We start from the raw sequence: 20,427 nt of genomic DNA on the forward strand, positions 1-20,427 counted from the left end.
CTGCACGAATCTTTCTTAGAAAGATTCAGCGACGAAGTTCTGCCCCTGCAGAGCCTGACTCCTAGCTAAAATCCCCTTGAAAGTAAGTTATGTTTACCCTATTTTAAATATAGTTTATATTTAAAATTAGTATTGTTATTATAAATTTATAATAAATATTTGGGCTATTATTATGACTTATATAAGTGTCGTTATAATATCTTTTAACTACTCGCGGTACGGGGAATCTGGTTTAAAAGGCCGCATAGGGTTGTTGGATTTCAGAAGTGGTATACGCCAAAATGGTCCTGCCCTCCGGTGTTTTATGTCTGGCCCCTGTCTGTACATAGTAGTTGGAAAGTATTGTTTAAACGCTTATATAATAATAATAATAATAATAATAATAATAATAAGACTAATAATTAGTCACGGTAATATTAGACTAAAATCTAGTGGTGATAATACTAGGTTTCGTCAAAGGAAATTATTTTAAAGTAAACGAAGCGATGTCCGAGTACCGAGTCACCACCTTCTCAGGTGAGTGCATAGTTACTTTCAGCTTACACATAGATATGAAGTATTTTATATAAATTACGTGCTGTGTGTGTATATTATCTGTATACTTGCTATCTATGCTGGATGAACGTTTTATACATGTTTTCAATGATTTAAATTGTATATGTATTTTATATCTACAAAATGTGTTGGGTAAAACATGGGTAGATGTATTAGTTGCTGTGTGATAAAATGAAATAATGAGATGCCTCGTTATAGATGTTCTTGATGATCTAGTCATCTAGCGGAGTATAGATGACGACCACGGACTATTCTAGACAGTCCAGTGGAACACTAACAGGCTCGCAACCTGTAGGTGTTTATTCGAACTTTGTGTTTAACCGAACTGTGTGTTTATTCGAACTGTGTGTTTATTCGAACTGTGTGAACTGTGTGCTCACCAGATATACTCCATCCCAATGATAGTCCTTTGACTAGGTCCCTTGTGTTAGATGTTTTAGGGACGTAATGTGAGGATAACGGGAATGGGTAATTGGGTTGATTGTTTGATGTTTAAAAATAATAATTATATTATTGTGGGTTGAAAACCCTATGTGCTCACCAGGTTTCCCAACCTGACCCACTCAGTTTATTTTTATCACAGGTGTTGATATGAAGTCACAATACACTGAGAGATTTAAAGAGATGTAGATCACTAGTGTAAATAATTGTAAGTTCTGTTTATGCTTATGTTTCTGTATTAACGATGACATCCCAAACGTTTTAAAATGAAATAAATACGTTTCATCGAAAATGTTTTAATAACGTATTTACCATGTTTTTCTGGGAACAGATTCCGCAACATTTTTATAAAATGAAGTACTCTGATTTTTATAAAGCATAAACAAAATCGGTCTTTTCTGGCCGTGAAAATGGGGATGTCACAGTTGGTATCAGAGCATTAGTTTAAGCGAACTAGGAATATGGATTTATTTCTAGACTTAAACTTAGAATGCTAAGCGATGATTGTGAGGTGTGAGCACTAGCTTATTTTAGGAATTGTGCCTAAAATGCTTTTATGTGCTAAATACTTGTGCCTGATATGCTGTTAGTTGTTCGGATCTATGGTCTGTTGCCGACCGGATCTGGAAACCTTATGTGTTTAGGATTCTAAACGTACGACTACGATATTAGAACTAGCATATAAACGTTTCGGAGTGATAAGGATGATTTAACCGTCAATCCTAAGTAAAGATCTGGATTCACCTTATTCGGTGTATAGATCAAGATGGCAAGAACCCGTAGTGGAAACGTGAATGCAAATGGGAACGGACACCAACCCCCCGTGATCGAGCAAATACCAGTTGTGGAAGCCGCTGCCGGACCAATAACGATGGCCGGAGTGCAAGCGATGATCCAGGCAATGTTGGATCGTCAAATGGAGGAAACTAGACGTTTGCTCCAGCAAAATCGTGAGGAAGCCACTATTCAGATCGAACAGCCCGAGTTGAACGAAGGGCAGACTGAGGAAGGAAACTACAGTGGGACTGTTGGTCAAGTCAACCCACCAATAGTTCGACAAAACAACCAAGATGACAAAGTCGAGAGGAATGGATGCAAGTACAAGGATTTTCTGACTTGCAAGCCATCGACTTTCACTGGAAAGGAGGATCCGATCGGGGTCATGGATTGGATCTCGGAGATGGAGTTAGCCTTCATGACATGCGGTTGCAGAGGGAAGCTACAGACCACATTTGCAGTGCGTCAGTTTCGAGGAAGTGTTGTACGTTGGTGGAATACCTTGGGGAAGACTCTGAGCCCTAATGAGCCCCTGCAACTGACATGGGCAGAATTTTTGGTGCAATTCAAACGAAAGTACTACTCAGCTCAAAACCTGCTTGAGCTAGAGAACCAGTTTCTAACCCTGAAGAAGGGAAGCATGTCAATCGATGAATACACGAACAACTTCACAGAAAAGATGGAGTTTGCCTTGCGTCTTGTTCCGGATGAGCTGACGAAAATTGACAAGTACGCAAAGGGACTTCCATGGGAGTACGCGGTGCCAGTGCGTCAGGCTCCTACTCTGGAGGCAGCTATCTGGGCTGCCAAGTCTGTGGAAGATATGATTAAGGGAAGAGCTGCCAACAAGATTGAGGTTGGCGAAAAGAGGAAGTTTGAGGAATCTACGAGGCCCAATAAGAAGATCAAGTCTGGTTCAAAGGAGTCTAGCGGAGGAGGAAACAAAGTGAAATGGTGCGAGAAGTGCAAAAAGAATCACTTTGGGAAATGTAGCGAAGAAGTGACTTGCTACAAGTGTGGGAAGACCGGACATTACGCCAACGAGTGCAAAAGGGTGTGTTATGAATGCCGTGAAGAAGGGCATGTTGCTAAGGATTGCCCGAAAAAGAAAGAGGCGGAAAAACCAAACATTCCGCCAAAACCGAAGGCAAGAGCATTCCATATGATCCTAGACGAAGCAGATGACAATGCGAGGATTCAGGAATGACGGCTTGACATCCAAGGATCGAGTTATAATGTAGCCATAGAATCATATGATGTAGCCTGTTAGAGGAATAGTCTAGGGTGAACTTGAACACCTATGTAATCGTTTCAAGAAATAATATGAAACCTTTGTTTTGTTATCTGATGTGTTAAGTTGTTTTTTTCGTGTATGGTGACTTGGAGAGACTGCGGGACAATACTTGGGACGAGTATGAGTAGGTGTGAATGGTAGTAGAGGCCTATACTACCAGAAGCACAAGACTCACACTTGGATCAGGGAAAGTCACAAGGTTACCAAGAAGCTAGTAATTGGTTCTGTTTTTTTTTCAAGTATGTCATTACCATCGTTTCGATAATGACCAAAAAGATTGTTGATTTCCGACCCTAGTGGTCATACCGAATTGAGTCTGACTACGATGAGTATGTTGCGTGGTTCAGAGAACCAAGTTTGATGTAGCGTCCGACTTAAACCAAACGATTGAAATCAAAGCAATCAATAGAAGTATCGCGTTCGTTGAAGTTGGTAGCTAGAAACGCTACATGTTAAAGTGTGATTATATCACATTAGAACATGAAGGAAGGCATAGTCTATTTTAGAATTTAACTCTAAGAGACCTAAGTCTAAATGTGCATCACATGATGATAGGTCATAATTTGAAGTCTAGCCCGAGGTAGAGAGCAGGTGCACGATCGAGTACTGCTTACAGTCAATGAGTCTAAGAGATAGACTTGAAGGAATATAGAAGTTATAATTATTAACTAGGATGAAAAGATGACGTATGGAGTCATTATACGAGCCCTGTTTCGTTGATGATTCCGGGACGTAATCATCCTAAGGGGGAGATAATTGTAACGCCCGCAGATCCGGGCTAGTCAATTTAGAGGCAATAGGGGTCGAAAACGACTTTTTGACAAAAAGATTATTTAGAATAAATAATCTTAACCAATTTGTAGAATATGTCACAAGGTTTCCGTACATATAAAGAACGCTGAAATCCGAGTTATAACGAAGAAGTTATGACCCGTCGAAGTTTCGCGTCGGAACCGGCACGGCGCCGGGAAGCGTAAATACTAAATTTATGATATATAGAGATTTAGACTTAGCGCTCTAAACAAAAGTCATAGAATATGTTAAACTAAGAACATCGATAAAAAGAACGCCCAAATCTGACTTCGTATGAAGAAGTTATGATTTTTCGAAGTTTCGGATTAGCGGTGTACAGCCCGAAATTCGAATTTTAGATCGATTGATTTTTAGCCGACACAACCTAAACAAGAATCGAAGATCTCGTTATTAGTAGCGTAACGATAAAAATACAGACGAAAATGGACATCGAATAAAGAAGTTATGAGATTTTAACGGACCAATCCTGTCCTGGCCTGTTAAAAATATAACTTTAAAAATAAAGTCAAAATTAACCAACGGAGTCTAAACGAAAGTTGTAGAGTATGTCTCCACCTACGCGTGGATATAAATAACGTCAAAAACGGACTTCGTATGAGCGAGTTACAAATTATAGTAGTATATTTACGTATTAAAATAAAGTATAAATCATGTATACGTACACATATATATACATATGTATATATCATTAGAAAGGTATCGACGATGCGGTTATTATAAAACTAATGTTGAGTTCTTTCGACATTAGTTTAGTACAAAGATCATTAAATCCATTTAAAATAGTATTATAGAGGGGTGTTTAGTTGTTTATATAACTAAAAGGTCATTAAGTAATTATGGAGGGTAGTTTTTGAAAATTCAATTAGTATAAATAAGAGCCTTGGGCTCTCATATTTCTTGCACCATTCTCTTGATTCAAGAGTCTTTCTCTCCTTATCCCCCGAGCATTTCGGTCCCTCGTGATTCGACTTCTCTTTCTGTAGTTTTAGTATAGTAAGGTGAGCGCTGAAGCGCTGCACGAATCTTTCTTAGAAAGATTCAGCGACGAAGTTTTGCCCCTGCAGAGCCTGACTCCTAGCTAAAATCCCCTTGAAAGTAAGTTATGTTTACCCTATTTTAAATATAGTTTATATTTAAAATTAGTATTGTTATTATAAATTTATAATAAATATTTGGGCTATTATTATGACTTATATAAGTGTCGTTATAATATCTTTTAACTACTCGCGGTACGGGGAATCTGGTTTAAAGGGCCGCATAGGGTTGTTGGATTTCAGAAGTGGTATACGCCAAAATGGTCCTGCCCTCCGGTGTTTTATGTCTGGCCCCTGTCTGTACATAGTAGTTGGAAAGTATTGTTTAAACGCTTATATAATAATAATAATAATAATAATAATAATAATAATAAGACTAATAATTAGTCACGGTAATATTAGACTAAAATCTAGTGGTGATAATACTAGGTTTCGTCAAAGGAAATTATTTTAAAGTAAACGAAGCGCTGTCCGAGTACCGAGTCACCACCTTCTCAGGTGAGTGCATAGTTACTTTCAGCTTACACATAGATATGAAGTATTTTATATAAATTACGTGCTGTGTGTGTATATTATCTGTATACTTGCTATCTATGCTGGATGAACGTTTTATACATGTTTTCAATGATTTAAATTGTATATGTATTTTATATCTACAAAATGTGTTGGGTAAAACATGGGTAGATGTATTAGTTGCTGTGTGATAAAATGAAATAATGAGATGCCTCGTTATAGATGTTCTTGATGATCTAGTCATCTAGCGGAGTATAGATGACGACCACGGACTATTCTAGACAGTCCAGTGGAACACTAACAGGCTCGCAACCTGTAGGTGTTTATTCGAACTTTGTGTTTAACCGAACTGTGTGTTTATTCGAACTGTGTGTTTATTCGAACTGTGTGAACTGTGTGCTCACCAGATATACTCCATCCCAATGATAGTCCTTTGACTAGGTCCCTTGTGTTAGATGTTTTAGGGACGTAATGTGAGGATAACGGGAATGGGTAATTGGGTTGATTGTTTGATGTTTAAAAATAATAATTATATTATTGTGGGTTGAAAACCCTATGTGCTCACCAGGTTTCCCAACCTGACCCACTCAGTTTATTTTTATCACAGGTGTTGATATGAAGTCACAATACACTGAGAGATTTAAAGAGATGTAGATCACTAGTGTAAATAATTGTAAGTTCTGTTTATGCTTATGTTTCTGTATTAACGATGACATCCCAAACGTTTTAAAATGAAATAAATACGTTTCATCGAAAATGTTTTAATAACGTATTTACCATGTTTTTCTGGGAACAGATTCCGCAACATTTTTATAAAATGAAGTACTCTGATTTTTATAAAGCATAAACAAAATCGGTCTTTTCTGGCCGTGAAAATGGGGATGTCACAGTTGGTATCAGAGCATTAGTTTAAGCGAACTAGGAATATGGATTTATTTCTAGACTTAAACTTAGAATGCTAAGCGATGATTGTGAGGTGTGAGCACTAGCTTATTTTAGGAATTGTGCCTAAAATGCTTTTATGTGCTAAATACTTGTGCCTGATATGCTGTTAGTTGTTCGGATCTATGGTCTGTTGCCGACCGGATCTGGAAACCTTATGTGTTTAGGATTCTAAACGTACGACTACGATATTAAAACTAGCATATAAACGTTTCGGAGTGATAAGGATGATTTAACCGTCAATCCTAAGTAAAGATCTGGATTCACCTTATTCGGTGTATAGATCAAGATGGCAAGAACCCGTAGTGGAAACGTGAATGCAAATGGGAACGGACACCAACCCCCCGTGATCGAGCAAATACCAGTTGTGGAAGCCGCTGCCGGACCAATAACGATGGCCGGAGTGCAAGCGATGATCCAGGCAATGTTGGATCGTCAAATGGAGGAAACTAGACGTTTGCTCCAGCAAAATCGTGAGGAAGCCACTATTCAGATCGAACAGCCCGAGTTGAACGAAGGGCAGACTGAGGAAGGAAACTACAGTGGGACTGTTGGTCAAGTCAACCCACCAATAGTTCGACAAAACAACCAAGATGACAAAGTCGAGAGGAATGGATGCAAGTACAAGGATTTTCTGACTTGCAAGCCATCGACTTTCACTGGAAAGGAGGATCCGATCGGGGTCATGGATTGGATCTCGGAGATGGAGTTAGCCTTCATGACATGCGGTTGCAGAGGGAAGCTACAGACCACATTTGCAGTGCGTCAGTTTCGAGGAAGTGTTGTACGTTGGTGGAATACCTTGGGGAAGACTCTGAGCCCTAATGAGCCCCTGCAACTGACATGGGCAGAATTTTTGGTGCAATTCAAACGAAAGTACTACTCAGCTCAAAACCTGCTTGAGCTAGAGAACCAGTTTCTAACCCTGAAGAAGGGAAGCATGTCAATCGATGAATACACGAACAACTTCACAGAAAAGATGGAGTTTGCCTTGCGTCTTGTTCCGGATGAGCTGACGAAAATTGACAAGTACGCAAAGGGACTTCCATGGGAGTACGCGGTGCCAGTGCGTCAGGCTCCTACTCTGGAGGCAGCTATCTGGGCTGCCAAGTCTGTGGAAGATATGATTAAGGGAAGAGCTGCCAACAAGATTGAGGTTGGCGAAAAGAGGAAGTTTGAGGAATCTACGAGGCCCAATAAGAAGATCAAGTCTGGTTCAAAGGAGTCTAGCGGAGGAGGAAACAAAGTGAAATGGTGCGAGAAGTGCAAAAAGAATCACTTTGGGAAATGTAGCGAAGAAGTGACTTGCTACAAGTGTGGGAAGACCGGACATTACGCCAACGAGTGCAAAAGGGTGTGTTATGAATGCCGTGAAGAAGGGCATGTTGCTAAGGATTGCCCGAAAAAGAAAGAGGCGGAAAAACCAAACATTCCGCCAAAACCGAAGGCAAGAGCATTCCATATGATCCTAGACGAAGCAGATGACAATGCGAGGATTCAGGAATGACGGCTTGACATCCAAGGATCGAGTTATAATGTAGCCATAGAATCATATGATGTAGCCTGTTAGAGGAATAGTCTAGGGTGAACTTGAACACCTATGTAATCGTTTCAAGAAATAATATGAAACCTTTGTTTTGTTATCTGATGTGTTAAGTTGTTTTTTTCGTGTATGGTGACTTGGAGAGACTGCGGGACAATACTTGGGACGAGTATGAGTAGGTGTGAATGGTAGTAGAGGCCTATACTACCGGAAGCACAGGACTCACACTTGGATCAGGGAAAGTCACAAGGTTACCAAGAAGCTAGTAATTGATTCTGTTTTTTTTTCAAGTATGTCATTACCATCGTTTCGATAATGACCAAAAAGATTGTTGATTTCCGACCCTAGTGGTCATACCGAATTGAGTCTGACTACGATGAGTATGTTGCGTGGTTCAGAGAACCAAGTTTGATGTAGCGTCCGACTTAAACCAAACGATTGAAATCAAAGCAATCAATAGAAGTATCGCGTTCGTTGAAGTTGGTAGCTAGAAACGCTACATGTTAAAGTGTGATTATATCACATTAGAACATGAAGGAAGGCATAGTCTATTTTAGAATTTAACTCTAAGAGACCTAAGTCTAAATGTGCATCACATGATGATAGGTCATAATTTGAAGTCTAGCCCGAGGTAGAGAGCAGGTGCACGATCGAGTACTGCTTACAGTCAATGAGTCTAAGAGATAGACTTGAAGGAATATAGAAGTTATAATTATTAACTAGGATGAAAAGATGACGTATGGAGTCATTATACGAGCCCTGTTTCGTTGATGATTCCGGGACGTAATCATCCTAAGGGGGAGATAATTGTAACGCCCGCAGATCCGGGCTAGTCAATTTAGAGGCAATAGGGGTCGAAAACGACTTTTTGACAAAAAGATTATTTAGAATAAATAATCTTAACCAATTTGTAGAATATGTCACAAGGTTTTCGTACATATAAAGAACGCTGAAATCCGAGTTATAACGAAGAAGTTATGACCCGTCGAAGTTTCGCGTCGGAACCGGCACGGCGCCGGGAAGCGTAAATAGTAAATTTATGATATATAGAGATTTAGCCTTAGCGCTCTAAACAAAAGTCATAGAATATGTTAAACTAAGAACATCGATAAAAAGAACGCCCAAATCTGACTTCGTATGAAGAAGTTATGATTTTTCGAAGTTTCGGATTAGCGGTGTACAGCCCGAAATTCGAATTTTAGATCGATTGATTTTTAGCCGACACAACCTAAACAAGAATCGAAGATCTCGTTATTAGTAGCGTAACGATAAAAATACAGACGAAAATGGACATCGAATAAAGAAGTTATGAGATTTTAACGGACCAATCCTGTCCTGGCCTGTTAAAAATATAACTTTAAAAATAAAGTCAAAATTAACCAACGGAGTCTAAACGAAAGTTGTAGAGTATGTCTCCACCTACGCGTGGATATAAATAACGTCAAAAACGGAGTTCGTATGAGCGAGTTACAAATTATAGTAGTATATTTACGTATTAAAATAAAGTATAAATCATGTATACGTACACATATATATACATATGTATATATCATTAGAAAGGTATCGACGATGCGGTTATTATAAAACTAATGTTGAGTTCTTTCAACATTAGTTTAGTACAAAGATCATTAAATCCATTTAAAATAGTATTATAGAGGGGTGTTTAGTTGTTTATATAACTAAAAGGTCATTAAGTAATTATGGAGGGTAGTTTTTGAAAATTCAATTAGTATAAATAAGAGCCTTGGGCTCTCATATTTCTTGCACCATTCTCTTGATTCAAGAGTCTTTCTCTCCTTATCCCCCGAGCATTTCGGTCCCTCGTGATTCGACTTCTCTTTCTGTAGTTTTAGTATAGTAAGGTGAGCGCTGAAGCGCTGCACGAATCTTTCTTAGAAAGATTCAGCGACGAAGTTCTGCCCCTGCAGAGCCTGACTCCTAGCTAAAATCCCCTTGAAAGTAAGTTATGTTTACCCTATTTTAAATATAGTTTATATTTAAAATTAGTATTGTTATTATAAATTTATAATAAATATTTGGGCTATTATTATGACTTATATAAGTGTCGTTATAATATCTTTTAACTACTCGCGGTACGGGGAATCTGGTTTAAAGGGCCGCATAGGGTTGTTGGATTTCAGAAGTGGTATACGCCAAAATGGTCCTGCCCTCCGGTGTTTTATGTCTGGCCCCTGTCTGTACATAGTAGTTGGAAAGTATTGTTTAAACGCTTATATAATAATAATAATAATAATAATAATAATAATAATAATAATAATAAGACTAATAATTAGTCACGGTAATATTAGACTAAAATCTAGTGGTGATAATACTAGGTTTCGTCAAAGGAAATTATTTTAAAGTAAACGAAGCGCTGTCCGAGTACCGAGTCACCACCTTCTCAGGTGAGTGCATAGTTACTTTCAGCTTACACATAGATATGAAGTATTTTATATAAATTACGTGCTGTGTGTGTATATTATCTGTATACTTGCTATCTATGCTGGATGAACGTTTTATACATGTTTTCAATGATTTAAATTGTATATGTATTTTATATCTACAAAATGTGTTGGGTAAAACATGGGTAGATGTATTAGTTGCTGTGTGATAAAATGAAATAATGAGATGCCTCGTTATAGATGTTCTTGATGATCTAGTCATCTAGCGGAGTATAGATGACGACCACGGACTATTCTAGACAGTCCAGTGGAACACTAACAGGCTCGCAACCTGTAGGTGTTTATTCGAACTTTGTGTTTAACCGAACTGTGTGTTTATTCGAACTGTGTGTTTATTCGAACTGTGTGAACTGTGTGCTCACCAGATATACTCCATCCCAATGATAGTCCTTTGACTAGGTCCCTTGTGTTAGATGTTTTAGGGACGTAATGTGAGGATAACGGGAATGGGTAATTGGGTTGATTGTTTGATGTTTAAAAATAATAATTATATTATTGTGGGTTGAAAACCCTATGTGCTCATCAGGTTTCCCAACCTGACCCACTCAGTTTATTTTTATCACAGGTGTTGATATGAAGTCACAATACACTGAGAGATTTAAAGAGATGTAGATCACTAGTGTAAATAATTGTAAGTTCTGTTTATGCTTATGTTTCTGTATTAACGATGACATCCCAAACGTTTTAAAATGAAATAAATACGTTTCATCGAAAATGTTTTAATAACGTATTTACCATGTTTTTCTGGGAAAAGATTCCGCAACATTTTTATAAAATGAAGTACTCTGATTTTTATAAAGCATAAACAAAATCGGTCTTTTCTGGCCGTGAAAATGGGGATGTCACAGTTGGTATCAGAGCATTAGTTTAAGCGAACTAGGAATATGGATTTATTTCTAGACTTAAACTTAGAATGCTAAGCGATGATTGTGAGGTGTGAGCACTAGCTTATTTTAGGAATTGTGCCTAAAATGCTTTTATGTGCTAAATACTTGTGCCTGATATGCTGTTAGTTGTTCGGATCTATGGTCTGTTGCCGACCGGATCTGGAAACCTTATGTGTTTAGGATTCTAAACGTACGACTACGATATTAGAACTAGCATATAAACGTTTCGGAGTGATAAGGATGATTTAACCGTCAATCCTAAGTAAAGATCTGGATTCACCTTATTCGGTGTATAGATCAAGATGGCAAGAACCCGTAGTGGAAACGTGAATGCAAATGGGAACGGACACCAACCCCCCGTGATCGAGCAAATACCAGTTGTGGAAGCCGCTGCCGGACCAATAACGATGGCCGGAGTGCAAGCGATGATCCAGGCAATGTTGGATCGTCAAATGGAGGAAACTAGACGTTTGCTCCAGCAAAATCGTGAGGAAGCCACTATTCAGATCGAACAGCCCGAGTTGAACGAAGGGCAGACTGAGGAAGGAAACTACAGTGGGACTGTTGGTCAAGTCAACCCACCAATAGTTCGACAAAACAACCAAGATGACAAAGTCGAGAGGAATGGATGCAAGTACAAGGATTTTATGACTTGCAAGCCATCGACTTTCACTGGAAAGGAGGATCCGATCGGGGTCATGGATTGGATCTCGGAGATGGAGTTAGCCTTCATGACATGCGGTTGCAGAGGGAAGCTACAGACCACATTTGCAGTGCGTCAGTTTCGAGGAAGTGTTGTACGTTGGTGGAATACCTTGGGGAAGACTCTGAGCCCTAATGAGCCCCTGCAACTGACATGGGCAGAATTTTTGGTGCAATTCAAACGAAAGTACTACTCAGCTCAAAACCTGCTTGAGCTAGAGAACCAGTTTCTAACCCTGAAGAAGGGAAGCATGTCAATCGATGAATACACGAACAACTTCACAGAAAAGATGGAGTTTGCCTTGCGTCTTGTTCCGGATGAGCTGACGAAAATTGACAAGTACGCAAAGGGACTTCCATGGGAGTACGCGGTGCCAGTGCGTCAGGCTCCTACTCTGGAGGCAGCTATCTGGGCTGCCAAGTCTGTGGAAGATATGATTAAGGGAAGAGCTGCCAACAAGATTGAGGTTGGCGAAAAGAGGAAGTTTGAGGAATCTACGAGGCCCAATAAGAAGATCAAGTCTGGTTCAAAGGAGTCTAGCGGAGGAGGAAACAAAGTGAAATGGTGCGAGAAGTGCAAAAAGAATCACTTTGGGAAATGTAGCGAAGAAGTGACTTGCTACAAGTGTGGGAAGACCGGACATTACGCCAACGAGTGCAAAAGGGTGTGTTATGAATGCCGTGAAGAAGGGCATGTTGCTAAGGATTGCCCGAAAAAGAAAGAGGCGGAAAAACCAAACATTCCGCCAAAACCGAAGGCAAGAGCATTCCATATGATCCTAGACGAAGCAGATGACAATGCGAGGATTCAGGAATGACGGCTTGACATCCAAGGATCGAGTTATAATGTAGCCATAGAATCATATGATGTAGCCTGTTAGAGGAATAGTCTAGGGTGAACTTGAACACCTATGTAATCGTTTCAAGAAATAATATGAAACCTTTGTTTTGTTATCTGATGTGTTAAGTTGTTTTTTTCGTGTATGGTGACTTGGAGAGACTGCGGGACAATACTTGGGACGAGTATGAGTAGGTGTGAATGGTAGTAGAGGCCTATACTACCGGAAGCACAGGACTCACACTTGGATCAGGGAAAGTCACAAGGTTACCAAGAAGCTAGTAATTGATTCTGTTTTTTTTTTCAAGTATGTCATTACCATCGTTTCGATAATGACTAAAAATATTGTTGATTTCCGACCCTAGTGGTCATACCGAATTGAGTCTGACTACGATGAGTATGTTGCGTGGTTCAGAGAACCAAGTTTGATGTAGCGTCCGACTTAAACCAAACGATTGAAATCAAAGCAATCAATAGAAGTATCGCGTTCGTTGAAGTTGGTAGCTAGAAACGCTACATGTTAAAGTGTGATTATATCACATTAGAACATGAAGGAAGGCATAGTCTATTTTAGAATTTAACTCTAAGAGACCTAAGTCTAAATGTGCATCACATGATGATAGGTCATAATTTGAAGTCTAGCCCGAGGTAGAGAGCAGGTGCACGATCGAGTACTGCTTACAGTCAATGAGTCTAAGAGATAGACTTGAAGGAATATAGAAGTTATAATTATTAACTAGGATGAAAAGATGACGTATGGAGTCATTATACGAGCCCTGTTTCGTTGATGATTCCGGGACGTAATCATCCTAAGGGGGAGATAATTGTAACGCCCGCAGATCCGGGCTAGTCAATTTAGAGGCAATAGGGGTCGAAAACGACTTTTTGACAAAAAGATTATTTAGAATAAATAATCTTAACCAATTTGTAGAATATGTCACAAGGTTTCTGTACATATAAAGAACGCTGAAATCCGAGTTATAACGAAGAAGTTATGACCCGTCGAAGTTTCGCGTCGGAACCGGCACGGCGCCGGGAAGCGTAAATAGTAAATTTATGATATATAGAGATTTAGCCTTAGCGCTCTAAACAAAAGTCGTAGAATATGTTAAACTAAGAACATCGATAAAAAGAACGCCCAAATCTGACTTCGTATGAAGAAGTTATGATTTTTCGAAGTTTCGGATTAGCGGTGTACAGCCCGAAATTCGAATTTTAGATCGATTGATTTTTAGCCGACACAACCTAAACAAGAATCGAAGATCTCGTTATTAGTAGCATAACGATAAAAATACAGACGAAAATGGACATCGAATAAAGAAGTTATGAGATTTTAACGGACCAATCCTGTCCTGGCCTGTTAAAAATATAACTTTAAAAATAAAGTCAAAATTAACCAACGGAGTCTAAACGAAAGTTGTAGAGTATGTCTCCACCTACGCGTGGATATAAATAACGTCAAAAACGGAGTTCGTATGAGCGAGTTACAAATTATAGTAGTATATTTACGTATTAAAATAAAGTATAAATCATGTATACGTACACATATATATACATATGTATATGTCAATAGAAAGGTATCGACGATGCGGTTATTATAAAACTAATGTTGAGTTCTTTCGACATTAGTTTAGTACAAAGATCATTAAATCCATTTAAAATAGTATTATAGAGGGGTGTTTAGTTGTTTATATAACTAAAAGGTCATTAAGTAATTATGGAGGGTAGTTTTTGAAAATTCAATTAGTATAAATAAGAGCCTTGGGCTCTCATATTTCTTGCACCATTCTCTTGATTCAAGAGTCTTTCTCTCCTTATCCCCCGAGCATTTCGGTCCCTCGTGATTCGACTTCTCTTTCTGTAGTTTTAGTATAGTAAGGTGAGCGCTGAAGCGCTGCACGAATCTTTCTTAGAAAGATTCAGCGACGAAGTTTTGCCCCTGCAGAGCCTGACTCCTAGCTAAAATCCCCTTGAAAGTAAGTTATGTTTACCCTATTTTAAATATAGTTTATATTTAAAATTAGTATTGTTATTATAAATTTATAATAAATATTTGGGCTATTATTATGACTTATATAAGTGTCGTTATAATATCTTTTAACTACTCGCGGTACGGGGAATCTGGTTTAAAGGGCCGCATAGGGTTGTTGGATTTCAGAAGTGGTATACGCCAAAATGGTCCTGCCCTCCGGTGTTTTATGTCTGGCCCCTGTCTGTACATAGTAGTTGGAAAGTATTGTTTAAACGTTTATATAATAATAATAATAATAATAATAATAATAATAATAATAATAATAAGACTAATAATTAGTCACGGTAATATTAGACTAAAATCTAGTGGTGATAATACTAGGTTTCGTCAAAGGAAATTATTTTAAAGTAAACGAAGCGCTGTCCGAGTACCGAGTCACCACCTTCTCAGGTGAGTGCATAGTTACTTTCAGCTTACACATAGATATGAAGTATTTTATATAAATTACGTGCTGTGTGTGTATATTATCTGTATACTTGCTATCTATGCTGGATGAACGTTTTATACATGTTTTCAATGATTTAAATTGTATATGTATTTTATATCTACAAAATGTGTTGGGTAAAACATGGGTAGATGTATTAGTTGCTGTGTGATAAAATGAAATAATGAGATGCCTCGTTATAGATGTTCTTGATGATCTAGTCATCTAGCGGAGTATAGATGACGACCACGGACTATTCTAGACAGTCCAGTGGAACACTAACAGGCTCGCAACCTGTAGGTGTTTATTCGAACTTTGTGTTTAACCGAACTGTGTGTTTATTCGAACTGTGTGTTTATTCGAACTGTGTGAACTGTGTGCTCACCAGATATACTCCATCCCAATGATAGTCCTTTGACTAGGTCCCTTGTGTTAGATGTTTTAGGGACGTAATGTGAGGATAACGGGAATGGGTAATTGGGTTGATTGTTTGATGTTTAAAAATAATAATTATATTATTGTGGGTTGAAAACCCTATGTGCTCACCAGGTTTCCCAACCTGACCCACTCAGTTTATTTTTATCACAGGTGTTGATATGAAGTCACAATACACTGAGAGATTTAAAGAGATGTAGATCACTAGTGTAAATAATTGTAAGTTCTGTTTATGCTTATGTTTCTGTATTAACGATGACATCCCAAACGTTTTAAAATGAAATAAATACGTTTCATCGAAAATGTTTTAATAACGTATTTACCATGTTTTTCTGGGAACAGATTCCGCAACATTTTTATAAAATGAAGTACTCTGATTTTTATAAAGCATAAACAAAATCGGTCTTTTCTGGCCGTGAAAATGGGGATGTCACAGTTGGTATCAGAGCATTAGTTTAAGCGAACTAGGAATATGGATTTATTTCTAGACTTAAACTTAGAATGCTAAGCGATGATTGTGAGGTGTGAGCACTAGCTTATTTTAGGAATTGTGCCTAAAATGCTTTTATGTGCTAAATACTTGTGCCTGATATGCTGTTAGTTGTTCGGATCTATGGTCTGTTGCCGACCGGATCTGGAAACCTTATGTGTTTAGGATTCTAAACGTACGACTACGATATTAGAACTAGCATATAAACGTTTCGGAGTGATAAGGATGATTTAACCGTCAATCCTAAGTAAAGATCTGGATTCACCTTATTCGGTGTATAGATCAAGATGGCAAGAACCCGTAGTGGAAACGTGAATGCAAATGGGAACGGACACCAACCCCCCGTGATCGAGCAAATACCAGTTGTGGAAGCCGCTGCCGGACCAATAACGATGGCCGGAGTGCAAGCGATGATCCAGGCAATGTTGGATCGTCAAATGGAGGAAACTAGACGTTTGCTCCAGCAAAATCGTGAGGAAGCCACTATTCAGATCGAACAGCCCGAGTTGAACGAAGGGCAGACTGAGGAAGGAAACTACAGTGGGACTGTTGGTCAAGTCAACCCACCAATAGTTCGACAAAACAACCAAGATGACAAAGTCGAGAGGAATGGATGCAAGTACAAGGATTTTCTGACTTGGAAGCCATCGACTTTCACTGGAAAGGAGGATCCGATCGGGGTCATGGATTGGATCTCGGAGATGGAGTTAGCCTTCATGACATGCGGTTGCAGAGGGAAGCTACAGACCACATTTGCAGTGCGTCAGTTTCGAGGAAGTGTTGTACGTTGGTGGAATACCTTGGGGAAGACTCTGAGCCCTAATGAGCCCCTGCAACTGACATGGGCAGAATTTTTGGTGCAATTCAAACGAAAGTACTACTCAGCTCAAAACCTGCTTGAGCTAGAGAACCAGTTTCTAACCATGAAGAAGGGAAGCATGTCAATCGATGAATACACGAACAACTTCACAGAAAAGATGGAGTTTGCCTTGCGTCTTGTTCCGGATGAGCTGACGAAAATTGACAAGTACGCAAAGGGACTTCCATGGGAGTACGCGGTGCCAGTGCGTTAGGCTCCTACTCTGGAGGCAGCTATCTGGGCTGCCAAGTCTGTGGAAGATATGATTAAGGGAAGAGCTGCCAACAAGATTGAGGTTGGCGAAAAGAGGAAGTTTGAGGAATCTACGAGGCCCAATAAGAAGATCAAGTCTGGTTCAAAGGAGTCTAGCGGAGGAGGAAACAAAGTGAAATGGTGCGAGAAGTGCAAAAAGAATCACTTTGGGAAATGTAGCGAAGAAGTGACTTGCTACAAGTGTGGGAAGACCGGACATTACGCCAACGAGTGCAAAAGGGTGTGTTATGAATGCCGTGAAGAAGGGCATGTTGCTAAGGATTGCCCGAAAAAGAAAGAGGCGGAAAAACCAAACATTCCGCCAAAACCGAAGGCAAGAGCATTCCATATGATCCTAGACGAAGCAGATGACAATGCGAGGATTCAGGAATGACGGCTTGACATCCAAGGATCGAGTTATAATGTAGCCATAGAATCATATGATGTAGCCTGTTAGAGGAATAGTCTAGGGTGAACTTGAACACCTATGTAATCGTTTCAAGAAATAATATGAAACCTTTGTTTTGTTATCTGATGTGTTAAGTTGTTTTTTTCGTGTATGGTGACTTGGAGAGACTGCGGGACAATACTTGGGACGAGTATGAGTAGGTGTGAATGGTAGTAGAGGCCTATACTACCGGAAGCACAGGACTCACACTTGGATCAGGGAAAGTCACAAGGTTACCAAGAAGCTAGTAATTGATTCTGTTTTTTTTTCAAGTATGTCATTACCATCGTTTCGATAATGACTAAAAAGATTGTTGATTTCCGACCCTAGTGGTCATACCGAATTGAGTCTGACTACGATGAGTATGTTGCGTGGTTCAGAGAAGCAAGTTTGATGTAGCGTCCGACTTAAACCAAACGATTGAAATCAAAGCAATCAATAGAAGTATCGCGTTCGTTGAAGTTGGTAGCCAGAAACGCTACATGTTAAAGTGTGATTATATCACATTAGAACATGAAGGAAGGCATAGTCTATTTTAGAATTTAACTCTAAGAGACCTAAGTCTAAATGTGCATCACATGATGATAGGTCATAATTTGAAGTCTAGCCCGAGGTAGAGAGCAGGTGCACGGTCGAGTACTGCTTACAGTCAATGAGTCTAAGAGATAGACTTGAAGGAATATAGAAGTTATAATTATTAACTAGGATGAAAAGATGACGTATGGAGTCATTATACGAGCCCTGTTTCGTTGATGATTCCGGGACGTAATCATCCTAAGGGGGAGATAATTGTAACGCCCGCAGATCCGGGCTAGTCAATTTAGAGGCAATAGGGGTCGAAAACGACTTTTTGACAAAAAGATTATTTAGAATAAATAATCTTAACCAATTTTTAGAATATGTCACAAGGTTTCTGTACATATAAAGAACGCTGAAATCCGAGTTATAACGAAGAAGTTATGACCCGTCGAAGTTTCGCGTCGGAACCGGCACGGCGCCGGGAAGCGTAAATAGTAAATTTATGATATATAGAGATTTAGCCTTAGCGCTCTAAACAAAAGTCGTAGAATATGTTAAACTAAGAACATCGATAAAAAGAACGCCCAAATCTGACTTCGTATGAAGAAGTTATGATTTTTCGAAGTTTCGGATTAGCGGTGTACAGCCCGAAATTCGAATTTTAGATCGATTGATTTTTAGCCGACACAACCTAAACAAGAATCGAAGATCTCGTTATTAGTAGCGTAACGATAAAAATACAGACGAAAATGGACATCGAATAAAGAAGTTATGAGATTTTAACGGACCAATCCTGTCCTGGCCTGTTAAAAATATAACTTTAAAAATAAAGTCAAAATTAACCAACGGAGTCTAAACGAAAGTTGTAGAGTATGTCTCCACCTACGCGTGGATATAAATAACGTCAAAAACGGAGTTCGTATGAGCGAGTTACAAATTATAGTAGTATATTTACGTATTAAAATAAAGTATAAATCATGTATACGTACACATATATATACATATGTATATGTCATTAGAAAGGTATCGACGATGCGGTTATTATAAAACTAATGTTGAGTTCTTTCGACATTAGTTTAGTACAAAGATCATTAAATCCATTTAAAATAGTATTATAGAGGGGTGTTTAGTTGTTTATATAACTAAAAGGTCATTAAGTAATTATGGAGGGTAGTTTTTGAAAATTCAATTAGTATAAATAAGAGCCTTGGGCTCTCATATTTCTTGCACCATTCTCTTGATTCAAGAGTCTTTCTCTCCTTATCCCCCGAGCATTTCGGTCCCTCGTGATTCGACTTCTCTTTCTGTAGTTTTAGTATAGTAAGGTGAGCGCTGAAGCGCTGCACGAATCTTTCTTAGAAAGATTCAGCGACGAAGTTTTGCCCCTGCAGAGCCTGACTCCTAGCTAAAATCCCCTTGAAAGTAAGTTATGTTTACCCTATTTTAAATATAGTTTATATTTAAAATTAGTATTGTTATTATAAATTTATAATAAATATTTGGGCTATTATTATGACTTATATAAGTGTCGTTATAATATCTTTTAACTACTCGCGGTACGGGGAATCTGGTTTAAAGGGCCGCATAGGGTTGTTGGATTTCAGAAGTGGTATACGCCAAAATGGTCCTGCCCTCCGGTGTTTTATGTCTGGCCCCTGTCTGTACATAGTAGTTGGAAAGTATTGTTTAAACGCTTATATAATAATAATAATAATAATAATAATAATAATAATAATAATAAGACTAATAATTAGTCACGGTAATATTAGACTAAAATCTAGTGGTGATAATACTAGGTTTCGTCAAAGGAAATTATTTTAAAGTAAACGAAGCGCTGTCCGAGTACCGAGTCACCACCTTCTCAGGTGAGTGCATAGTTACTTTCAGCTTACACATAGATATGAAGTATTTTATATAAATTACGTGCTGTGTGTGTATATTATCTGTATACTTGCTATCTATGCTGGATGAACGTTTTATACATGTTTTCAATGATTTAAATTGTATATGTATTTTATATCTACAAAATGTGTTGGGTAAAACATGGGTAGATGTATTAGTTGCTGTGTGATAAAATGAAATAATGAGATGCCTCGTTATAGATGTTCTTGATGATCTAGTCATCTAGCGGAGTATAGATGACGACCACGGACTATTCTAGACAGTC

Source organism: Lactuca serriola, chromosome 4 (assembly GCF_051521515.1).
Source record: "Lactuca serriola cultivar US96UC23 chromosome 4, Lser_US96UC23_V15, whole genome shotgun sequence".
Taxonomy (NCBI): Eukaryota; Viridiplantae; Streptophyta; class Magnoliopsida; order Asterales; family Asteraceae; genus Lactuca; species Lactuca serriola.